The following is a 22,674-nucleotide window of genomic DNA, read 5'->3' as shown; positions in this document are numbered from 1 at the left end:
CTGCTGGACAAAACTGGCCCTTTGTGGCTGCTCTCAGAACAACATTAAAAACAGGAATAGGGAAATTGTAAACAGGAGGCTTTTGGCCTACAGGCCAAGGCACACACCGGCCTCTGAGGTCTACTTCATGCTAAGCAAAGAAACAGATCTTTGTTGCTGAAGGGATTAGGGCTGCGGGATTTCTGAGGCACGGCGGAGGCATTCAGCTGGCCTGAAGTAGGGTCTTTGTAAAGAGATACCTCCATTATAGATCCGCGAGCGGAAATCGTTCGTGCTCTTTATACAAGCTGGGTAATGCGATATTGTTGGGCGGCTGAAGGGCTCTGGTGAAGCAGGGCCCTATCTACTCAATGGCAAATTCTTCGGCAGCTAAATAGATGGTGGTATAATTACCTTTACGGGCGGGGGGAGAGGGCAGCAATCCATCTTTAACCCTTAGGTGCTTCATGAGAGCAGCCACAGCGAGCCAGGAGGAGTCTGCCCGCACAGCGCAGTCACTGCGGGCTTCCAGATGAGTATCCACCACCCAAGGCAGTTTAATCTCAAATTCCTCGTGAAACAGTTATGCCCAGCATAGAACATTCATTGCCTGCGTTCCTTCAGACCACCTCTGCTCTGTGCCCCATGTGTGGTGCCAATAACTGCTGCTTTGACAACCTGCAGGCTCCCCACCAACCCCACCAAGCCCACCGCACCACCAGGGGCTGAGCTGAGGGGAGCCCATCTGCTGGGCTGCGGTTTGGGGAGGATTTCTTTGCTTTGTTGTAAGAAAAAAAACAGCTAACTCCTTCGTGGTGAACAATAGCTTGCAGTCAGGTTGGCAGTAAGGCGACTAACCGGCTATACGCGGCTATCCTAACCCCACCTATATCCAAGTGTTATGGATCTTTCCATGGTTAACTTTAATTAAACTATCCAGCTGAGCATAGGAGCCATGGGAACGGCACATACAGCATTCTGCAGCACCAGTGGACTGGAAACCTCTCCTGGAAAGCAGTGGCACCAAGCAGCCAAGCTGTCTCCATTGGTACAAACTTTGCATTTCTATGGCGCAGTACATCCAGAGGTGGATTTTTACACTTTCTCTAATAACAGCTCATTTATTCCCCCCCCCAAAAAAAAATCTGAGAACATCTGAAAGCAGGAAAGTAAGTTTGCTCCAGAAAAAGAGCAGAAGTCGTGACATTTAGATAGGTTGCAACACTGAGATGGAAAAGCACATCTGAAATCCTTCCCACTGGGGCAGGCTGACCTGCAGCCCTCAGGCCAGGAGCTATTCTCTGTCCTGGCACTGGGAACAGCCCCAGCTCCGTGCTGGGCAGCCCTGCACTGCAGGATGGCAGCAGAGGGATGTCCCCATTCTGGGCTGCTGCAGCCTTACAAAGCCACGAGCTGGCTGTGTTTGAACGGAGTTCATGACAACCCATTGACATGAAGCTTGAGGGCCAGTAGTGCACACACCACCAGTCACAGCCTCCCAGCAGCACTCACCAGCTTTATCTGGGGAGCTCGGAAATGTGTTGTTCTGTATTTTGAAGAAATATCTGGCCTGATAGTAAAAAAAAAACAATTAGCGTGCAGTCCATGTTTTATTTCAGGCGCTGCCTACCTCTCAGCCTTCCACCTTTTTGGCTCTAATTTCAGACTCTCTTCCCAGGAAAATGTTTGTAAAAATAATTTGCTATAATTAGAAAAACACTTCATTGAGAATTCATTGCTGGAAGCCCGTCCTGCAGCTCAACACCGGGAAGGCCTGGGATATGTTATGGGTCAGCTGAGAACCACCGTGATGCTGAAGTTTGTTTCAGAAGAAATACTTTGGAGTTCTGGCTCCTAGAATCCAATGCATGTGTGATGTTTGTTACATCAATGAAAGCATCCTCGACTGCAGGTTCTGCACCTGCTGGGGAGCCCAAATCCAAGCAAGAAGGGCAACCACAACCGACCATGAGATTTCAGCAGCGCTGCTGTGGAGGCTGGAAGCACCACATCCTTAACACACCTTTACCTGGGGACAGAACGACTCCAGCTCACACCGCTCCTTTATATTTACATTGCTACCATTGGCTCTGTTGTTAAAAAGGGAGATGGTAACAAAAGCAACCCTGCAGCAGAAGCCTCTGAGCCGGGATTTGGAGCTTCCTAAACTCCCTTCAGCTCTGGGACCTCTCAAACACAGCAGAGCAGGCTGGGGGCTGAGCGATGGCAACGCTCTGACCAATTACAGAGTAATTAAAAGACCAGTGTGGGCTCCACAGAGAAAGCGTTGCACATGGACTTTAATTATGATACCACAGTCTTGCCAGAAAAACACAAAAGAGGATCTCAGGCGGCTCGGAGGATGCATATGGCTTGTGTAGGTGGAGAAAGCTAAGAGACTGTTACTTTGGGTAGGAAGTGGATTTTCTCTCTCCTATAATCTTGTTAAATTACCCTGTTTTTAAAGCAATGATTTATATCTCTCTCTTCAAATCCAGAGGGGAAAAAAAACAAACCCTCTCTAAACAGCAAGTATGTGACGAGCAATACATTTTCACTTTCATTTATCCTCATATTGCAAAGTTCACTGAGCAAACCCAAAGTGTTAAAGGAAAATGTTGGGGAGGACTGGTTAGAAAGAAAACCTCCACTGAAATGAGATGGAAAACAGATTTCCCGGTTTAGGTAAGTATCAGAAAATAATACATAATGTTAGACATCTGAAAAAGGAAGTAGGAAAATATTCAGGAATTTGCATAACCATTTGCAGTCTGAGCAGAGCAGACAAAAACAGCGTCGGGAGCAGTGAGTGCGTGCAGCAGGCGCTGAGCAGGGCAGCACTGCGTCCCCATCCCTGCTCTGCCCTCAGCATCAGCCGAGCATTCTGTCACTGCAGCCCATGAGCTCCACTGACAAACAGCAATAAACTGTGTTTCTGTTCCACGTGCCCACGTATATCTGAGTGAGATGTCCCAGATTCTCCTTGGTGTTGCAGAGGTTTGCTTTGCTGGGAGTTCCCCCTCCCTTCTACACCAGTTTTGCAGCTGGGTAGGTCTAGCAGCTTCCATGGGGAACCATCTCTTAGCAACGCTCACAAACACAAAATAGAATGAAAAACCACATAAACCTGAGGGGGAGGCAGCCAGCAGCCCACCTGCAGCAGGTGGAGGGCAGGCACCAAGATTTAAACCGACAGCCATCAGTTCTTAGCTTGGAAGAGAAGAAGAGCACCTTTATCCTCTTCATGGGGCTGTTGGCACTGCACTGCAGTGCTGTGAGGGCACAGCACACTTTCAGCTGCAGCACTGCCCCCAGGCAGGAGGATCCAGCCTCATGGGAAACACTTGTGCCCATTGCTGCAGCAGCTGCCCCTTGCTCACAGGCAGGGCTCAAATCACCCCAAAGGCTCCAGCCCTCCGCCTGCATCCTCCCCCCACATTCTGGTGGGCACAACAGGGCACTGCCCAACTACAGAAGTCTCTCCACCCAGCATCCCAGCCACCTTCCCAAAGCACTTTTGTGCTGCCACAGAGCAACAGAGCACCACATCTTCATTCTGCCCCGACAGTTCTGTCCTGTGACACAAATGCCCCTCGCAGTGTCACCAGCTGTGACAACAGACAGGAGCCACATCTGATGGTCAAAGGGAAGTGCTGACATCAGCTCTGCTGACCGACTGCTGCTTCCTCCAGGGAAAATGAACCCCAGCACCAGGAGTGTTCCCACAGCAGCCCACGTTGCTGTCTGTAGCACAGTGTGGGACAGTACAGTAAAACCATTTCTATTTCCAGCCCTTGGGTGAGGTGAGTGGAAATCACAGGGCTCCTGGTTCACACGAAGCCAGCAGTGACCTCCCCAACACCACCACATCCTGCAACATGCAGGACGGAGGGAGAGCAGATGCTGGGGAATCCCACTGTGAGGTAACCTTCCCAGCAATATTTAGGGAAAATCAGGAGGAAGACAAGGCACTGAACGCGTTCCTTGCACCAGTTGTTCTCTAGAACACCAGCCATGCACTGAGGTTTGAGACCTCCACAGCAGCACAGCACACGGTGAAGGCTGATCCAGAGCTGCAGCGCTGTGACTGCGGATGATTGCCCACAGCAGGGAGCACAGCAGGGTGCCCTGTAAGGTATTGCAGAAAGGCAGAATGGGGAGTTCTGCAGCAGTGTCTGACTCCCTCTGAGCAGCAGCCCCAGAGATTATCCGTGTTAATAGAGCTGCATTTGGTGAGCTGCCTGGCTGGGAGGAGGACTGTCTGAGATCCAGTGCACTCCACAAATTCTCTAGCAGCAATCAAAGGAGGAAACACCATTACATCTAAGTGTGAAACGCATTTCCTGGCTCATACATGGCCAACAACAGAACTATGGGCTGCTTGTGTTCATGAAGGAGCTCCCCAGGCAGGAACCAGTCAGCCCTGCTCAGACACCTGCTTGCTTTTCTCAGAAAATTAATTTGGCACCCCAGAATTTTTGCTTCCATTTGAATGCACAGGCCTGAAAACTCCCAAAAGGGCAACACAAATCAGCAAAGCCATTGCTCTGTTTCTCCCAGAGCACATCCCTGCCCTGTTTGCTGCAGACCTGGGACCCACTCCCTGCAGCAATGAGTTGCTTCCATGCCACCTCCATGCCCACCAACACGTGAGCTTTTTAAAACAGACAGAAAGAAGCAGGAAAATGGTGAGAACAAGAGCCTAATGAACGTTAATAATCATATAGCTCACTCATCTGGGTTTCCTCCCAGTCTATGTAAGCACAGCAGAGTCCCTAGATGGCACATGAGGCATCCACACAGACAGTCTGCTTCACCTCTTCTACAGCCTACAGCTTCTACAGACAGACCCACCGCCTTTTCTCATGAGGAAAAGTCCCTTTCCCTTAACAGAGATGGAGCTCTCCCAGGCATGGACCAATGGTCCTGTGGTAGGAGGTAGGAAGGGAAGAGAGCAAGATGCTTTTCTGGGAAGAAAAAGAAGCAAGAGGAAAGAGCCGTCAATAGAGATGAGCCTGATTGCCTAGAAGGCTTCCAAGAATGGCAAATCATCTCCTGGTCTGGGAGCTGTGGCTGTCAGGGATGACACCTCCAACCTGTGGAGATGACAGCAGATCAGAGCTGTGATTTAGCTCAGACCCCGGCCCTCCCAGACAGCGTAGAGCCAGCATCCTCCCCTTGGCAAGAGAATGGGAAGTGTGGGTCTGGAATGAAGTTCATGTAGGAGCACACAGCTGCGGGTGCCTGGGAGCAGGACGGGAGCTCTGCAGGCACTGCTGCTCAGCATTGACACAACTGCTGGGAGCAGCCCTGATTTCGGCACTGAAAGTGTTACATAGAACACGCCATAAAGTTCCTCTGAGGCTTTAATTTCTCTCCCCCCGATCTTCCTTTGATTTTTATTCCCTCCTTCCCTCTTGTCCTTTGAACTCTTAAAAAGGCACTTTGAAGACATGTCATAAAGCGGTTTCTTATTCACCATCTCCTCTTTGATGCTCGCGCTCCTCGGTATGAACTGCAGCCCTGCAGGATGTGGGACCAGAGGAGCCGAAAGCTGACACTGAGGAGACAGGGCAGGAAAGTAAAAGCGTGGATGCAGTTTGTCAGTAAGCCTCCAAAGCCAGATGTAGAGCACAGCACGCAGCAGCCATGCCCCCATCCCTGCAGGGCCATGCAGAACTCGGGGCCAGGGCAGCTCCAACAGGAGGTGATGGAGAAAAGACCCAATCCCACTGCTAGGTACAAGATAGATTGCATTAGGAACTCCATGCACTGGGTCTTCTGTTTCAGTTCTGCATCACCTGCATTTAAACAAACCCTGGTGCTCCCTTCCATAGCTTCATTCTGAAATACGGGAGGAGGAGATGTCCCAAAAGCAGGGCTCAGTGGTTGGAATAAAACCTTTATCCAAGTCTTAACATGGCTTCCATCCTTAATGGATAGGACAAAGCAAATTAAAAGAAGCAGCCTCAAATCCAAAAACTAACTGAGGAAAAAAACTAAAGATGAGCCAATGCAGGCAAATAAAAAGACCTTATAGGTTATAGCCTTATGCTCTCTAAACCCTGAATTCTAACTGCCTCTGCAGACACTGAGGTACATCCCAGGTGGCTCTGTTTGGGATGGAGGCGTTCCTGAGGGCTGTGCTGGGCAGGATGGGGACAAAACCTGGTGACCCACCTATACCACACGTGCCAGGAAGGGCAGTACAAACCTGTTTTACTGTTTTACACAGTAGACATTACTTGTGCTTTGGGAATGGGACAGGAGGTTGTTGGGTCTGCCTGCCAGAGAAATGCCACAGAAAGGGTTACACACAGCCATACAACTCAGCATCCACAGCTCCTCATAGTGAATCACCGCTGTAGGATTATACACGTTGGATATTTCCCGAACCAAGCAGACAGTTCAGCTCCTCTTGACCAAAGCTATGATGAGCTGTGCATTCTGTGTTCACCAAATTGAGCTCCTTGCTGGAAGTCCCACCAGCAGACAAACAGCAAAGATGCCAGCAGAAGGAAGAGGACGCAGAGCACACTGCCCACACAGCTCCTACCACCCAGGAGCACCACTTTGCTCCAATCCCACTTTCCATACTGAAGCATCTCCCATATCAAACAGCACAGCATTAAAGCCCAGCTTAGATGATGTTTTTTTCCCTCCTGAGTTTTTCTCTGAATTAGAACCGGACATTTCTGCAGTGAAACTCTGCAGAACTGGTCTCCATGGCACGAAGCCACTGATGGGAGCCTCTCAACTTTACTTAACCTCTGTGTAGAGAATCGCATTAACTCATAGCAAGGAGACCTCTCAGCACGGGGGGAACAGATGTTTGGGCAGGAGCTACACCATGCTGAGTCCCTGGTGTTCACTGGGGAGGGGGGCTGGAGTTGGTTTGGGTTTGGTTATTTTTAATTGCTGCCCAGTGATAGGAGTTATTCTGAAATAAGCAGAGTTACCTGAAAACTGCCTGATGGGCTTTGCAAATACTCTTCTCTGGGTATGTTTTTCCTTTTTACCTGCAAGACCGATTTAGTGTGGTTGTGCGTGTGTGTTTTTGCTTATTTTGTTACAGTCAAACCTCTGTTCCCAGGTCTGAATGCAGATGCATCTGGAACAGGAAACTAACGCGCTTCCAAACCTCAAACTTTTCACTTTAAACCTGAGATAAAGAGGAAACTTTGTTTTAAAGACAGATGTATCATAACAAAGGACAAATGTATTTCCAGAGAGGCCAAACCACAGCACTCCTGAGAATCCAGCACCTCAGAGAACCAGCAAAACGTGAAGAGCTGCAAGGATTCCAGTGCATGCACTGAGCTACCCCTGCTTAACACCCGGGCAGACGCTTCCCACGCACAGCGCAAAACCGCAGCGTTAGCAGGAGGTAAAGGCCTCGGATAACATTTGTGCAGCGCTCTGACACAGAAAGCCCCAAACTCCCCTCTATGGCTGCAAAGTCTGACAAAGACATAATGGAAATCAGCTTCCGCCCGACAAAAATGTTGCTCTGGCACACGGACAAGTCCGCAGAAACTTTCCGGCCTGCCCTCCAAGAGCAGCACTGCCATTTCCATTAAGCGCCTGGAAGCACAGAAGGCATCCGGAACAGAAGTGCACTCCCAGCAAGAGCAGGCATGGCTCGGTGCTCGGAAGGCTCTGCACAGCCATCCCAAGTCTTCCCCCAGCAGGAGCGGGGATCTGCCCCAGCACATCGGCAGCCCCACAGCTTCCTATGGAGAGGAGCCCACAGGTGGCCATTTGAGAGCATCTGCTTGGAGCTCTCTAGGGAGCATCCGTCAGAGGAGGTGGGCTGGGAATCCCTGTAGCATCTGGAGCTGTGGCAATCTTGGGAAAGTTCAAATCCAGATCAGAGCTCTACCATGAGAGAGCAGACCCCAAGTGCCTGTGGCACACCGCCCCGGGCAGGCAGGGGCAGCAGGAAGCAGCGCTGCGCTGCATGCAGCACCCCAAGAGCACACCGAGCAGGAGTTCCCAATGCTGCCCAGCCTCACGCAGCTCCCAGCTGCCACCAACAGCCACACTTCAGCCCCGGCCCTGGAGATGGAGCACAACCTCTGTCACAACAACAAGTTCTCCTCTCTGACCTGATCGTGTGGACGCGAAGGTTACACTGCTGCTCATGCAGGGAAGTTACGAGAGAAGAGAAATTAATGTATGTTTGGCAGTGTTTTAATGAAGCTGTGCAGCTGGAAGCAGGCGAGGAGCCAATGCCACGTGACCACACAGCACCCCTTGGACTCCTTTCATGAATCTCCTCTAAAGGATGCAGTTGTCCTGCACGACATTTTCTCCCCCAAACTGAACTAATCAATGTCTGCTACCAGTCATCACAAAGGGAAGGGGAACAACGCATGCTAGGAAGCTGTTGTACATCAACCACTCTGTTATAAATATGCTGGAGATACAGCTATACACAGTCCTTTATTCCACCATTTATCTTTGTGCGAGCAGAAAGGCTGCAAGTGATGAGTGCCTGCTGCAGAGAGCACTCCTAAGTGAGGTTATGGCATTCTTGAGTTAAGCCCATTTTTCTGGTTTCCATGCAAACACCAATGAATTTTAAATGGGAGCATTCATCCAGGGCCTTCCCGTTCAAAGGAAGCATCTCTCTACACGAGGGTAACAACCATGCATGGCAGATGAGCCCAATGGCTTTCCTCTGTCTCTCACACCGGGCGTCCCAAACTCACTGGCAGCTCACAGCCCAGGTACACACATCAGCCACTGCCGCTGCTCTCACAGGCACAGAGCAGTTTCTGAATGCAGGACTATGAATGCCTGCACCTCTACACACACATACAGGTGTGTGCCCACAACCAAAGACAACAGGAATGTAAATATGCTTTACGCCTAATTATGGAAAGTACTTTGGCAGGAGGCGACCAGAGGCACAAAGAGCTACTATTTGGTAGCCGTCTCTGTTCGGTACACAATCAACAATATTTAGACAGAACGGGCCAGTTCCTTCCTTGCAAGGTAGCTTCCTGCGCCTGGCAGCCCCCGAGCAGGCTATAAAGTGACCTTATGTTTAAGGACAGCTTCAAATTAAATAAGCAAAGGGAAAACGCACCCACTCGCTCTGCTGGCAGCTCCGCTGTTGTTTCAAGGCATGTCAGGGAGAAAAGGGAAGAAAACAGGGAGGAGAACAGCAGTGTGCAAAATAAAAGTTGGCATTAACCCCACGGAACTTTTGGTTTGGGTTCTGCCTTCCTCACACCCTTCCCTGATCTGATGCCCTTGTTCCAGCCCATGTCGCACATCACTTCTGAGCATCTACCTCTGCAGTCAAATAGAGCTTTCACTGACACTCAGATGCATGTGCAGCGATTCAAAAGCCTTATTTTTATGTTTTATAGTGCTCCCACCTGAATAAATTCATTTTAAGTGCCACTTTTCCATTTGTGGATTATGAAATGCTGGGAGGTCTACATGCCACAGCCAGGTACCAAAAGGTAACACATTACATGCTGCATGGGTCTGCCAAACACAGCAACCATCACAGAATCACTGAGGCTGGAAAAGACCTCAAAGATCCCCAAGCTCAACCTCAGCCCACCCCACCATGCCCACTGACCGTGTTTCCCAGTGCTACATCTCCACTCTCTGGAATACCTCCTGGACGGGGACTCCCCCACATCCCTGGGCAGATGTGCCAGAGTCTGGCTGCTCTTTGCAGAAGAAATTGGTACTGATATCCAACTTGACCCTTCTCTGGTGCAACGTGAGGCCATCGCTTCTCATCCTATCACTAATAACAACTACAAGGCTCTGTAGAGCTCCCAGCCCCACAGCCTCCCTAGCATGAGTGGAGAGCAGCCCTGGACCCACAGGCAGATGGGCAGCAGTGGGCTCAGCTCATGGGGCGTTGGGCGAGCAGCCTGGAAAGCTGAGAGGCCAAGGGGCCAAGCAGGGTGACATGGACTGGTGGAAAAAAATCACTAATACGACATTTTTCCTAATCCACCCACCTTCCTGCTCCCCTCCAGAGCAGAGCAGCTGCATTACAGCAGGGATTTGTCAAGCCAGGACTGGAGGCACGAAGGGAAGGGAGAGCTCCTAATACCCATCAGTACACACCAGGCTCCCATTGGGGCCGCTGCTCCACAGCACCACAGTGGGGACACAGCCAGCATGCTGTCAGGCCTCTGCCTCCTCTCTGCAGACGTTTTTTGGTGCTGATAAATTTGAATAGTGTTGCAAGCTAAAAACAAAACAAAACAAAACAAAAACAAAAAAAAACCCAGCCATAAATATGAATCTGGTAAGAGCAAGGACCATGAGAAATGTGGTTTGCTCCCCACAGCTTGTCCATTCCCCTCAGTTATAATCCATCCTTAGAAGTGATGGCCTTAATCACAGAGTGATTGCTACGGTGTCTCAGAGCATGGAAGGCTGCAGGCCCAGAGCACAAAATGCTCCACATGCAGCTAACAGATCTGCAGCTCTGCCTGCAGTGTGACCACGCATTGCCCTGTGCAACATATCAGCAAGTTCAGCATCTTTCTAAAGGATTTGCCAGGCTTAAAATCCTGGTCACACACAGCCCCAGATCCAAAAGTATTGGAGTAAGCTTGCTTCTTCCCATTCAGCATACCTCAGGTTTGCTGTCTTGCTCTGTAGCTCTTTAGCAACACAGAGCAGGGCTCAGTTCATTCCACTCCTGCAAAGCACCTCTGAGCACTTCTGTCTGGGGAGGCAGCAGCACGGGGCTCCTTCCTGCACAGCCCAAAGCCTCACAGTAATGCAAGGAGAGAAGCACTAGGTGGCAAAAAAAGCCAACAGGTCCTCGTTAGTCACACTCGGAAAATGAGCATTAAGGCATCCCCAAATTGCCCGCAGCACCAGCTGTGACAGGTGCCAGCAGGACCCCTCAGCACTACAAGGTTCTGCTCCTGCTGAAAGAATGGAATCAAGAGCTCACAGGTATTGAAAGCAGAGGGGAGAAAGGGGTTAAACCCCCAAACTGTTACTGAAAGATATACATTCCTGTGCATCGCTTCCTTCCTGGTAATTGCAGTATAATAAAGCATCAAAATAAACAGTAACCCCCCAAAATGGGTCTGTATCCAGATGAGAAACATCTGCAGCAGCAGATCAGCAGATCTTCTCTTTTCCTGGGCAATTACTTGGACAGCACTATGCTCTCATAGGTAAAATTACTCTCCCGACCTCTTCTATCACTTCATAAATCAGATCAGCATTTTTGGAAGGGAAGTAAGAATCGACGAAGCCCTGTGGATAAATGAGAGCAATCCCACAGTGCTGCTCAGGTGCTCAGGGCAGCTGCTCCCACTCCTGGCTGCGCTCACCCAAATGGATGGGGAACAAAACCCCTCAAACTCTTTAAATTTTAAAGCAAGAGCATATTTTTTCCCTGTACCCAAAGGAATAGAAGTGTAGGATTAGAGCAGTGCAGTAACTGTCTGACTTGTTACCAGAGAATAAACAAGGACCGTCTCATTAATTTTGGAACCACTACTGCCAATTATGAAGGCATTGTGTTTGCCATACACATTGATTAGAAAAGCTGTTTATTTGAACTAATAAGCAGAAAATGAGCTGAAATTGTCTTTTCTTTATTTTTAATATGATAAATGGAATCAACTATGAGTACATCTGTTCTGAGCCTCTTTCCCACAATATGTTCTGCCTGAAAAACGATCCCTGCTGTACCAACATCTCAAATGAATGATTGCCCCCGAAGCATCACCTACAGAGCATACAGTGGCGTGTGGTTCGATCCTCATGCTGCATTTAGTCCATCAGCTGAACCAAACTGTGCTGCAGAGAGGAGAAAACAGGCTGCCATCTACGCAGCCCATGGTAGGACCTGAGCCTAGACTTGCAGACACCCCTTGGCACGCTGGCATGGCTCAGACAGGTGGGCTCATGCTGTCCAGGCCCTCCAGACTGAGCTGGCAGTGGTTCAGGGACCCCCTGAGGGCTGTCACTGCAGCACCAGAGCTCAGAACTCTCAGGTTCAGCGGTCCCTAGCAGCTGGTTTCAGAAACCATCCCATGCACCAGCAGGGAGGAGCCAGAGGTCCACACTCAAGGCTTTATCTTAACCTCAGAACTACTTTCCCTCTCCTTTCAGGTTTTTCAAAGAATTTTGATGTTGAGCAGCTTTAACTCTCAGAGCTTCCTCCCAGCAGGAGAAGCCCCGGGACATTCTGAGCAGCAATAGGCAGACAAACCACTTCTGGTTTAGAAAAGATGTCCAAAAGGTAAAAAACAAAACAACCAACAGACAAATGAGAGGCCATGAACCCACCTGTGCCACACAACAGCCCCGTCACTCCAGGCTCTTCTTCTGCCAAGGCAGCTGCAGCAGAGGGGGAGAAATGCCAGCAGATAACCAACACCTTACTGTAGGCTGTGGGAAGTCATTTTTGCTTTTCTGAGGAGGGGTTCTTAGTTGTGTTTGGTGGGGTTTTTAGGGCAGCCGTGGTAAAGTTTCTGCATAAAGGAAAAGCAAACAGCTGAAGGATCCTCCCCAGGCTTTGATCCTCCCTGCAGAGAGCAAACCATGAAGTGTTTGTTAAAATCCTAATCCGATTTAAAGCAGCTTTGGGGAAGGAAGCAGTGGTTGCCGGTGCCCCAGCAGCCGGGGCTGCTACAGCCACGCTGCACTGCCTGCAAAAAGCAGCAGCCCCTACACAGCTCAGGATAAAATTCCCACCAGATACAGCTCAGCTGCAAGCGGGGGTCTCTCTTTGGGCTCCCTTTTTCTCCCTGCAGCACAGATCCCTTTCCCAGCACAGGCAGTGCTCCAGGCTCCGGCCGATTACCAGCTCAGGTGTCAGAGCTCCATGCAGCCCCCTGGTACCAAAGCCCCCATCTGCAGGTTTCGTGGGAGCAAGGAGGCTGTATGTAAATCTATTTATTTCTACTTCATTTTAAAACTATCATTTCAAAGGGAATCAGCATCAAGCAATCTACGTAGAACAGATACAGCTCTATATACTGATACTCTGAGTGAATCGCCCATTATTTGGGCACAACAAAACTCTGATCCCCTGCCAGCCCCCCACGTCCTCCCTCACACAGCGGGAAGAGGTGGCACTGACATCGCGTTCTGACTTCACCAGAATGTTCCACACCAGATAAAGGAGCAGCCCCAGGCCCAGCCTGACCCCTGTTGAACCACAGAATCATTGAGGTTGGAGAAGACGTCTCAGATCCCCAGGCCCAGCCCCATCCCACCATGCTCACTGACCACATTGCAGCATCTCCACGGTTCTGGAACACCTCCCAGATTGGTGACTCCCCACCCCCTGGGCAGATCGGTGCCAGTGCTGACCTCTCTCTGGAGAAGAAATGTTTCCTTATATCCAACCTGAGCATCCCCTGACGCAACTTCGGGCCATTATATCTCATACTATTGCCGTTACCTGGGAGAAGAGGCTGACCCCCACCATGCTACAGTAATTTAAACGCCCAACAAGAAAAGCACAAGTGTCAAAACAAGCTCCTACTGCCATGGCAGCCCACGCTGCTCCCATCCATCCAAGTGTCCCACTGGAAGCCCTGGTAGATAGCCAGGAGGATCGCTCTCTCTCACAACACATCCACAAGTTGTTCAGCATCACCCACTTCTTTATGTCAGTACCTCAACAACAACTGGACCTGTTTTGCTGTCAATAAAAAGCATCAGTCTTTGCTGGGGGACAGCACAGGAGCACAGCAGGCACAGGCCCACCTGCAGCCCCCAGCTGCAGCACCCACAGCAGGGCAGCCCCAACTGCACGACATTCCGAGGGGAGAGCACAGGAACTCAAGAGATTTAAGCTCTTGACATCTGGATTCTGTCACTGCAACAGGATAAAACAAAGCTGAGATCCAACCTTCTTTGGTCAAGCGTGGATCAGAAGATGAACTTGCACATTTCTGCTTGGCAGGCCGTTATTTTCAATACGTACAACCCCCCAAGCAATTCTCAGGAGCACAGACCGTGACGTGAAAACCAAAGCCAAGCAGATTGGGATGGGGAACACGTTGGTAATAGGGAGGATTTTGGGAAGAGCTTCCTTGGCTGGAGCCGATAAGCAGAGGTTTTGCCTTGGAACTGCTCGTAAATCCCAGCTCCAGAAAAGCTTCAGGGAATCAACGTGGTCATTCACACAGCAGGAGCAGCCCGCGTGCTTCGGGAGGCTGGGAGATGGGACAGCACAGCTCTCAAGGGAAGAATGCTCCTCCGTGTGCCAGCGTACATTCAGCCATGGCTGCCGCTCTCCCATTACTGGATCCCAGCATCAAATGTGGTCTGAGGAGAGTTTTTGCCTGGCAATCGATGACTTCATATTTTTCAGAAAATTTTAGGAGGCGGTAGGAAAGACAACACGAGGAACTCCCCGGCCATTCCAAGAGCAACTTCTGAAGAGCAAAATGACCTTTACTTCAGTAGAATGTGCTTATGCAGCAGGAACGTTACATTTTTTTAAGTGATCCCTTTTCAAACAATTAAAATTCACACCCACACCATACGCAAGTACGCAAGTCAAAAGTCTCTGCTTTACATCATGCGCAGCACTTTTAAATGACATCTCCTTTTTCCAGGGTGGAAAATCACAGTCAGCATTTGTATATAAATATTATTACACAGCTTGAATGTACAAGCCAGGAAACAGAGTGCTGCATGACAACGTGCTAAAAATTCCTCGCTGCATTTTTTTTGTGTTAAGAAACCAGCAGTGTTTGTACAGCCATTCCATTGTCACGCACGGCGTTCTGCCCACAGCAACAGAATCAACACCCCATCCTAAAGGTGAATTATAAGGGCGCATTGGAAATGCTCTCCTCGTCCTGTGGCAGTGATGCACTGCTCCCCCAAAGCCCCAGAGCACACTGCCACGCGTGGTAAACCCCTGGCTATGAGCTCTGACTGCCTCTGAACAGGACTGCTCCAGGTTGTGTTGACACACGTTCTCTTTAAAGTAATCCATCTTAATAACAAAGTGGGTTGTATCAGGCTTTCAATTGCCACAACCTCATTTCATAGCTTATGAGTGACTGATGAGGCCGATAGCCAGGACTTGGCTTTGGGCTGGGCTGAGATGAAGCACGGGATCAGCTGACCATGCAATAACTTGCTCCTGTCCACTATGTTTCTTCTGGGAGATTCTACCTTGCTATTCAAAGAGACAGAAGTTTAACAGGCCCGGGCCTTTGCATCTCCTGCCAACAAAGGGCATAATCCAAAACTGAAGTTTTCAACCTTCAGTCTTATGAATCCTAATCCTCCCATTTCAAGCGGTGAACTTGAAACTACTCCACTGAACACCAAAAAGTCAGAAATAACTCAACAGCCCTGGAAGTAAACTAAGCTTCTATGCTGAAAAGCAGAGGTCTTAGGTTGAACTGAACTTCCACAGCTCCTGTAACCCAGAGCCAACAAGACCTTACTTTGTATATCAGCTTTTCTTCTAATTCCTCATTCCTCAAGCATTTTCTATCTGCCACATAGATCTGAAAGGCTGTTACACTGCCCTGTGCACAAAAGCTCATGTTGTGAGATGTGCACCAGGACTTCGGCATGCTTTCCCTCAGAGGAACTTCACCCTCACATCCCATCACTCTCGATATTTGACCTATTTTTGCCCACACGCATCATTAAGTCTTTGTGTCCTCATTGGGTTTTCCTGTCAGAGCAATGACTGAATTTCTCCTTAATTTGTTCCCTTCACTCCCAATGAACCTCAGCCCAACAAAGTCCCTCACGGCAGATGTGTGTCAGCTCACTGGGGCACGGCAGCAGCCCAGTAAGGCTGGCACTCCTCTACAGCCTCCCAGTGCAAGCAGGAGCTGGGGGCGGGGAGGAATCTTCATGCCAATCACCCCATCTTACAGAACAGAAAGCTGATGAGGAGCAGAAACAAAGGATGCTGCAGCTGAGATGAGTCTATCACATGCACTAGCCAGTGGGAGCCAAATGAGATGCAGCAGAGGACAGATCTGAGGTGCAGGGAAATATCTGTACCCGCTGAGGATGGTTTGTCAGTGAGCTCAGGTTGAATATTAAGAAATATTTCTTCCCCAAAAGAGTGGTCAGCACTGGCACAGCTGCTCAGGGGATGGGGAGTCACCAACCTGGAGGTACTGCAGAACGTGGGGATGCGGTCAGTGAGCACAGTGAGGTAGGCTGGAGTTGGTCCTGGGGATCTGAGAGGTTTTTTTCCAACCTGAATGATCCTATGGTTCTATGAACAGAAACAAATTTCTCAGGGCCAGCCACCAGTAGGGCAACCAAGGCTGCCCTGGAAGCACAGCTGCACATAATGGCTGCAGAAGACAGCAGCATGCAGGGGTGTGGAGGGATGCAGCATTCAGCAAAACACGGCTTCAGAATCTGCCTGCTCACCTCATCACACCAACAGCCCCAGGCCTTCTCCTTTCTGCACATCCTCCTCCAAACCTTAATGTCAATATTGCATTCAAAGAGTCAGCAGTTTTCTTTGGCAGGGAGGTACAAAGCTGACCACTTCCTACCTCCAAACGGCCCCAGCTTGCACCACAGCTCCATGCAGCGCGCTCCGTTCACATTTCTCAGAGCACAAAGGAGCTCCTGAGCCCCATTCCTTCCCCTGTCCACAGATCGATGCGGTGCTGCCCGGCCTCTGCTCCTCAAGGTCAGGAAAACAGGGCATGCAGAAGGGAGCTAATATTAATTTCTAATGCTTATCTGCCTTTGTTTGTGAGTGAGAAGGACTGATTGCTGCACACAGGAAATGCATCGTCTGACACCCCACTGCCCAGACTGCCCGTCCTAAGGATCCATAGCACCACTGCCTCCAGGGAAGAGAACCCAGAGGAAAGCCAAGAACGGGGAGAAAGAGAACACAGAGGCATCCAAAGATCTCATAAGCAGCAAAGCATGAAGGAAAAGCGTTCTGAGATCTGTTAAAGGCAAATCATTAAACATTTACTTTTCTTCCTGTTGTTAAGGTTCCTCGTTGCTGCACCGTCCACCAGGCAGAGCTGCAGCAGCTGGGGGTGTTCACAGCATTAGGGCTGCTGGCTGAAAAGGGGAAAAAAATAAATAAATGTAAATCCTGTGAAAGGTGACAGGTCAAGCCCCCAAAGAAAAGTCGTTTCTAAGCATTAAACAAATCTTTTGAAATCGTGTACTTTTCCAGTCTGTAAGTTCTTATTGATTATAAGCCAGCTATTTGCAAAGCCGGGACAGGAAGAAATTAGTCAGGAAAATATTGAAGTGTTAGAATACGGTAATTACATACAAGGATGTGACTCCAGAGAGCCCAGCAGTGCTCCACAGGTGGGCTCCATCTGCTCCCATTGCAGCGCCCAGCACTGCAGGGGGCACAGAGCCGCCCCACGGCACAGCTGCTCTGGGAGCTGCACACCTCGGCCCCTTCCTTCTGCGAGGAGGGCAGCTTTGTAATCTCACCTGGAGGGAAATCAGGGCTGTGAATCATTAACAGCTGCTATGAGCTATCTGCACACATCGAGTCAGAAAGCTGAAAATGATGGCACGGGGGATTAAGCCAGGGCCACATCAAACTACATTCATGCCAGAGGGCAGAAGGAGCTGTTGTTAAGATATGCAGTTAATCATCCCCAACCCTGCGGACACAGGAAGGAGCTGCAATATGGAAAGCTTCTACTATACAGAGCATTTTAAACCTTAACCTCAGAAACGATAGGAACTGGTTAGCAAAAACACTGTTACTACCGCAGCAGTTAAGTTGTAGCTGAAAGGCTACAATGTTCATGCCTCTGAACAGTCAGTGTCCCCATCTGTATCAGGCAGGATGTATCGACCTTATTCCTGTCAAAATAAAGGCGAATTTGCTGTCTGCTTTACACCCATTCACTGCAATACACACGCAAAAATGAGGTGATACTGAAGCGCTCGCTTTGCTGCTCATTAACTGCGTTATTTCTCAATGGGGCCTTGCAGGGAAAATCACGCAGGATTTGAGGAAGGAGGGACAGCTTTCTGCTCCAGGTGGCTCCAAGCACAGCACGAGGCACAGGCAGGAGGCAGCAAGCTGTCCAGGTACCCACTGACAAGGGCCCACCTCTGGAGAGCTGAGAACAATCCCAGCAGCGGATTTTCCAGGATCACGGCGCCCTGCAGCAGCGCTGTGAACGCCACAAGCTCTGTAGCACTGCTCCACAGTCACGGTGGCTTTTAATGCCAGTATTTTTCCACAACGCTGCTTTGTTTGTCAGGTAACACAATTTTCTCTGTATGAAAATTCATTTTCTTAGTCATGAGTAAACAGACAGGTTTTGGAGGAAGCGATGCCAGCAGGTAATGGGCAGAGAGCCGCTGTTCCCTTGCACTTGCACACTCAATAGCCCAGCTGTCCCAGAGCCACTGCCCTGCTCAGCCCTCAGCACGCTGCCGTGGCTCCTGGGCACATAGGAACAATGGGAACAGAAATGCTTCCACTGCCCAGAACATAGGTTTGCATTTGTTCGTTTTGTTGCTAAAAATGCTCCAGTCACATGGGAATGCCTGGGAATGCAGCCCAGGAATTTTGTTTGTAAGCAGAACTGCATTTCTGGAGATTATTGACCTGAACTGTAAATAAATATTCTGAAAAATATTAGAAAGGTTCACGATTTACGGTCCTTGAGATCATCTTTTCAATCCCAAACAGTTGGCAGGGTTCTCCACAGCCCCTCACCCATCTCCCTGCAGGTAAACAGCCCCGTTCCCCTGCACTGCTACTGAGCAGATCCAGCATCGCGTCCAAAGCCTGTGATGGCAAAATCCGTATCTCAGATTCCCAGAGTTCTGCCTGATAACACACTCTGTTGCTCTGCCAGTTGGGCAGCGGCAAAAATCACAGCAGCTTCAGCAGAGGATCCTGTCTGCTCATTACTGCCAGCCCCTACCTTCCTCTCCACCTCTACCCTTGCAAACTACAGCTATGCACAGTCACGAATCTAAAAACCTTCATTCCTGTAGGGCACCAACTTCTGCATTTGCCATTTTTCATCTCAGTGAATTGCAAATGCCTCTGCTCCGCTGAGGTCAGATCTTGAGACTGAGAGAAAGCATCACCCAGGCTGCCATCCGCCAAGAAAGGAAACAAATCAGAGAACATCTTCAAACTGGCAACGTTTTGAAAAGCAAATGCAAAGACAGCGTGCTCAACTGGAAGGAAGGATGCCAGGCAAGTCAGGTAAAAGTGCAAGAACTAAAGAACTGTAATACCTGATCCTGCAGAAAACATGCATGCATCAGGCTTGCAACCCAATAATCCCAGTGCTGTGACTGGGAAGTGTATTGCAGCACTTGCAGCTAACTGCACACGTCTGCAGATGGAGGAGTCCTTCGCTTGAGCAGTGAGCAGTTACATGTTTGGGGGCTCAGCTCCACGGAGACCCTGTAGCCCTCATTTTATATTTCATGAATTTTTATCCGGTTTTGCTGAGCTCATGGTTTAGTTAATGGCATAGGTTTGGTTACTGCAGTTGTTCATAAACACTAAATTATTCATGTAGAACCAGGTCAATAGATATTAAAAGCTGAAGCAAATACCGAAACAGAAGTCAATGGTGAACTACTGCAGAAAGCAAAGTGCTGGTGTAATGATTCCATCTCAGAGACAGCCCTCATAGGCTGCCATGAGTCAGCTGCAGGCACCGGGAGCCACCTGACAGCAGCAGCGAGGGGACGTGCCTCAGAAAACATTTCCCCCTGGGGACACCCCAGTGTGCCTCAGGAGCCCCCAGCCTGCCCTGAGGCGTTGTGTCCCTTCGTCTCAGGTGCTGCCTTCCTCTTCTGAGCACAACCTCCCAGCTCACCCTGCGGGCGAACAGAACTTTGTTTGGGTTCTGGTTTGCTTGCTTGAAATCTGCTCCTGAGGAAGTGGCACAGAAGCACACAACAGATTGCGGTTGCAGCGCCAGTTCAGGACTGAAGGGCATCCCCAGACCAGGCTGTGACATCCTTGTTGGCTGTGAGCCCACGCCTTGCAGCAGCAGATACTTTCAATCCTTGTGCTAGAGCTCAAATATAAGAGCCAGTGCCTCCACAGCCAGGTAAAGCCATGGAGCACAGAGCCTTCCCCTACCAGGGAAGGAAGGAAGCGGAGAAGAGTCAGTGTTAATTATGTAAAATAAGATGTGACTTCAAGGATGTGAGTAATGTCTGGGTACAGACAACAGGTGCCTGATAGGGCAGCAGGAAGCACGGAGCTTTCATCCGCACCGCAGCAGCGGACAGCTGAGATAGCAGCCCGTGTCACTGAGATAATGACATTTAGTCACCTCCAGGGTGGACTGCAAAGTCTGCGGAGGAGTTTGGAGCAGAGGGGACGCTGCTGCCTCATATCAGCAAGCCAGGCTTTGGACAGCAGCCATACACAGCAGTGTTTCAAAGCAAGATAGAGCCCAGCACCTCTCCTTCCCATTGCATTACTGTGGGAACGGGTCTGGCACTGCCCCTCACCCACAGCAATACAAGGTCTGCTCCAGCCGCCCCTGCTGGGTTGCACAGGGGAGCTCACGGAAGCAGAAACTCCTGGGGGAGCAGCCCCACACCAGCAGTGCTCAGCCCTCACACCCCTCCATCTCAGCACACACTTTTCTGCCTCCTGCTCTGTGGCACTTCAGCTCAGCATCTCAGCACAGCCCCAGTTCAGGCTGTGGCTGGGTCACACACCAGTTGTCAACACAGCAGTCACCATTTTGCCAGTATAGTCACCATTCCCATTTACCTCCAGCTATCAGAGAGGCCCGTAACTGCTGTCAGCAATGCGATAGAGGAGCGCTCTCCTAGTGCCCATCACACAGATATTTGACACAATACATCAGTAAACATCCCAACATTTCTTAGTCTCCCTATGGCCTGAGTCCTCGCAGGGTCAAACCCTGCAGAAGCATATGGTGCCACCCAGGGTGGATTTTGCAGTTTGGGTCTCATGGGGAAATGATTATCGCAACTGTGATCTGCCCTCACCATTACTGTACTAATCACTCAACACAGAAATCAGCATTCATACATAAAAGCTTTTAGTTCAGTGATGTTTGGCTCTCACGTTGCTGCAGTGTTACTGCAGAACTCAAAGCAACATTCGAACCTCACACAGAAACAAGGGCCAAGAAGCACGGTGAGAAATCAGGGCAGGTGTGTTGTTCAGGCATTGGGCCTTTCATCGTTGAGCCGGCTTCATGCAGCAAAAGGTAATTCTTGAGGAATTATAATTCCATCACGTTGTATTCTGAGGGTCTCCCTCCCAGCTTCTTAAAACTGTATTTCCTTTTATTTTCCTTTACTTGCTAATTTTCAAAACCAGACAGAATTCCCGACCTTCAAAAAGCACACTGTAAAGCCTACCAATAACAAAGCAAGCCATGAACAGCCATATTCTCTAAAGAGAAAGCATCAATCCTGTGTATTTGAACTCAGTAGTGTTTTGAGTACAGCTCAGATAATTCTTTAGAGATTCCCTTTCTTCTGTCCTTTCCTCGTCAAACTGCATCTGCCCACGACCCACAGCTGCTGCTCCCCCTCGGAATAATGTCTGTCCTTAGAGATAAACACGCACGCAACCAAACGATTGGTCTTTGAGCGCACGCTTCCGTAGGGAAAAACCTTCCCAGGAGGCGGATTGCAGTAAGGGGCAGCGCTCACACCGGCAGTGCTGAACGCGGACCTTCCCTCGCTGCGGTGTGAGCTATTAAACGCGTGCTGTAAAACGACAAAGAGGTTGTTGTGTACGCTGAATTTTACTCTTCTCACATATTAAAAAAAAATACATCATTATTCCTCGTGCGTTTTTCCTGTAAAGCAACGTGCTCCTGAGGGAGCAAACGCCAGCCCGGGGCCATTCTGCACCAGCTGAGAATTGAAGGAGGGTCTCCATTTCCTGAATAGGATCTGAAGCACGTAAGGGCAAAGCGCGCAGCCAGGGCCAGGTTTGCAGGGGAGCCCCGCACCTACCAGCAAGCAGCTATTGTTTGCTGAAGACCATTCGAAAACCTGATCCGGGGGCTGCCTTACACTGCACCCAGCGGGGCTGACAGCAGCCTCGGCAAGGAAACGGCTACAAAGCTGAGAGCGGCACCGCGACGCCTCGCTTCCATCGGGCGGGACCACATCTCTGAGGCTCTGCGCGAACTGCACAGCTCTGCCCTTGGTCTTCTCAAAGGAGAAGAGCCATGAAATAAATCCACACGCCACACATGTAACGCAAGCGTAGCCTCAGCTTTTCCTTGCTTTTTCATACCGATGATGCCAGCACGACACGCAAGCTGCTATGTACGAGCAGAAGGAGGTGCGTATGCGGTACCACCGCAACGGGCCGCAGCCCGGACAGCACGGCTGCCCCCCAGCCTCGCTCCGTGCCCGCAGCTACGGGGGGGGCCGGGGCCGCCGCTGCCCCCCGCCCTGAGCCGCCGTTACCTTCAGGCCGGGCAGAGGGCGCGGTACGCGCGCAGCTGTCACCGCCTGCCCTCCATTCACAAAACGACGAAATAAATAAATAAGCGGGGGATGGGGACACGCGAACAGCGAGCGAGAGCCGTACCCGTCCTCCGCGGCTCGCAGCCAGTCTCTCTCCAGCCCCCCATTCATAAAAGGGAGCCGCGCATGCGCCTTGGCGCCTCGGTGCCCACCCATTCATAGAGTAGGGAGGCTGCGCCTGCGCAGTGGGGGCCGCTGCCCTCCCATTCATAAAATAGCCATTTTCCC

The 22,674-nt window shown here is 50.2% G+C and overlaps 1 long non-coding RNA gene across 2 annotated transcripts in view; it reads right to left on the bottom strand.

Moving 5' to 3' along the window:
* LOC128083934 (uncharacterized) overlaps positions 1 to 22,593 on the bottom strand; it is a 44,064-nt gene extending 21,471 nt beyond the window's left edge. Inside the window, exons 1-3 of one of the 2 annotated variants that reach the window (XR_008208252.1) lie at positions 22,511 to 22,593; positions 16,928 to 17,019; positions 12,277 to 12,515 (exon numbers count right to left, since the gene is read on the bottom strand). This is a non-coding gene — a long non-coding RNA (uncharacterized LOC128083934). Of the gene's footprint in view, positions 1 to 12,276; positions 12,516 to 16,927; positions 17,020 to 17,239; positions 17,383 to 22,510 lie in introns of those variants that run through there. The other variant, XR_008208251.1, reaches the window with a different exon arrangement.
* Between the last annotated feature and the right edge of the window lie 81 nt (positions 22,594 to 22,674).

The sequence above is a fragment of the Tympanuchus pallidicinctus genome, unplaced genomic scaffold, assembly GCF_026119805.1.
Source record: "Tympanuchus pallidicinctus isolate F22 unplaced genomic scaffold, pur_lepc_1.0 scaffold25, whole genome shotgun sequence".
Lineage (NCBI taxonomy): Eukaryota > Metazoa > Chordata > Aves > Galliformes > Phasianidae > Tympanuchus > Tympanuchus pallidicinctus.
The sequence above is the reverse complement of the archived record's forward strand: the minus strand, read 5'-3'. Positions and strand labels throughout refer to the sequence as shown.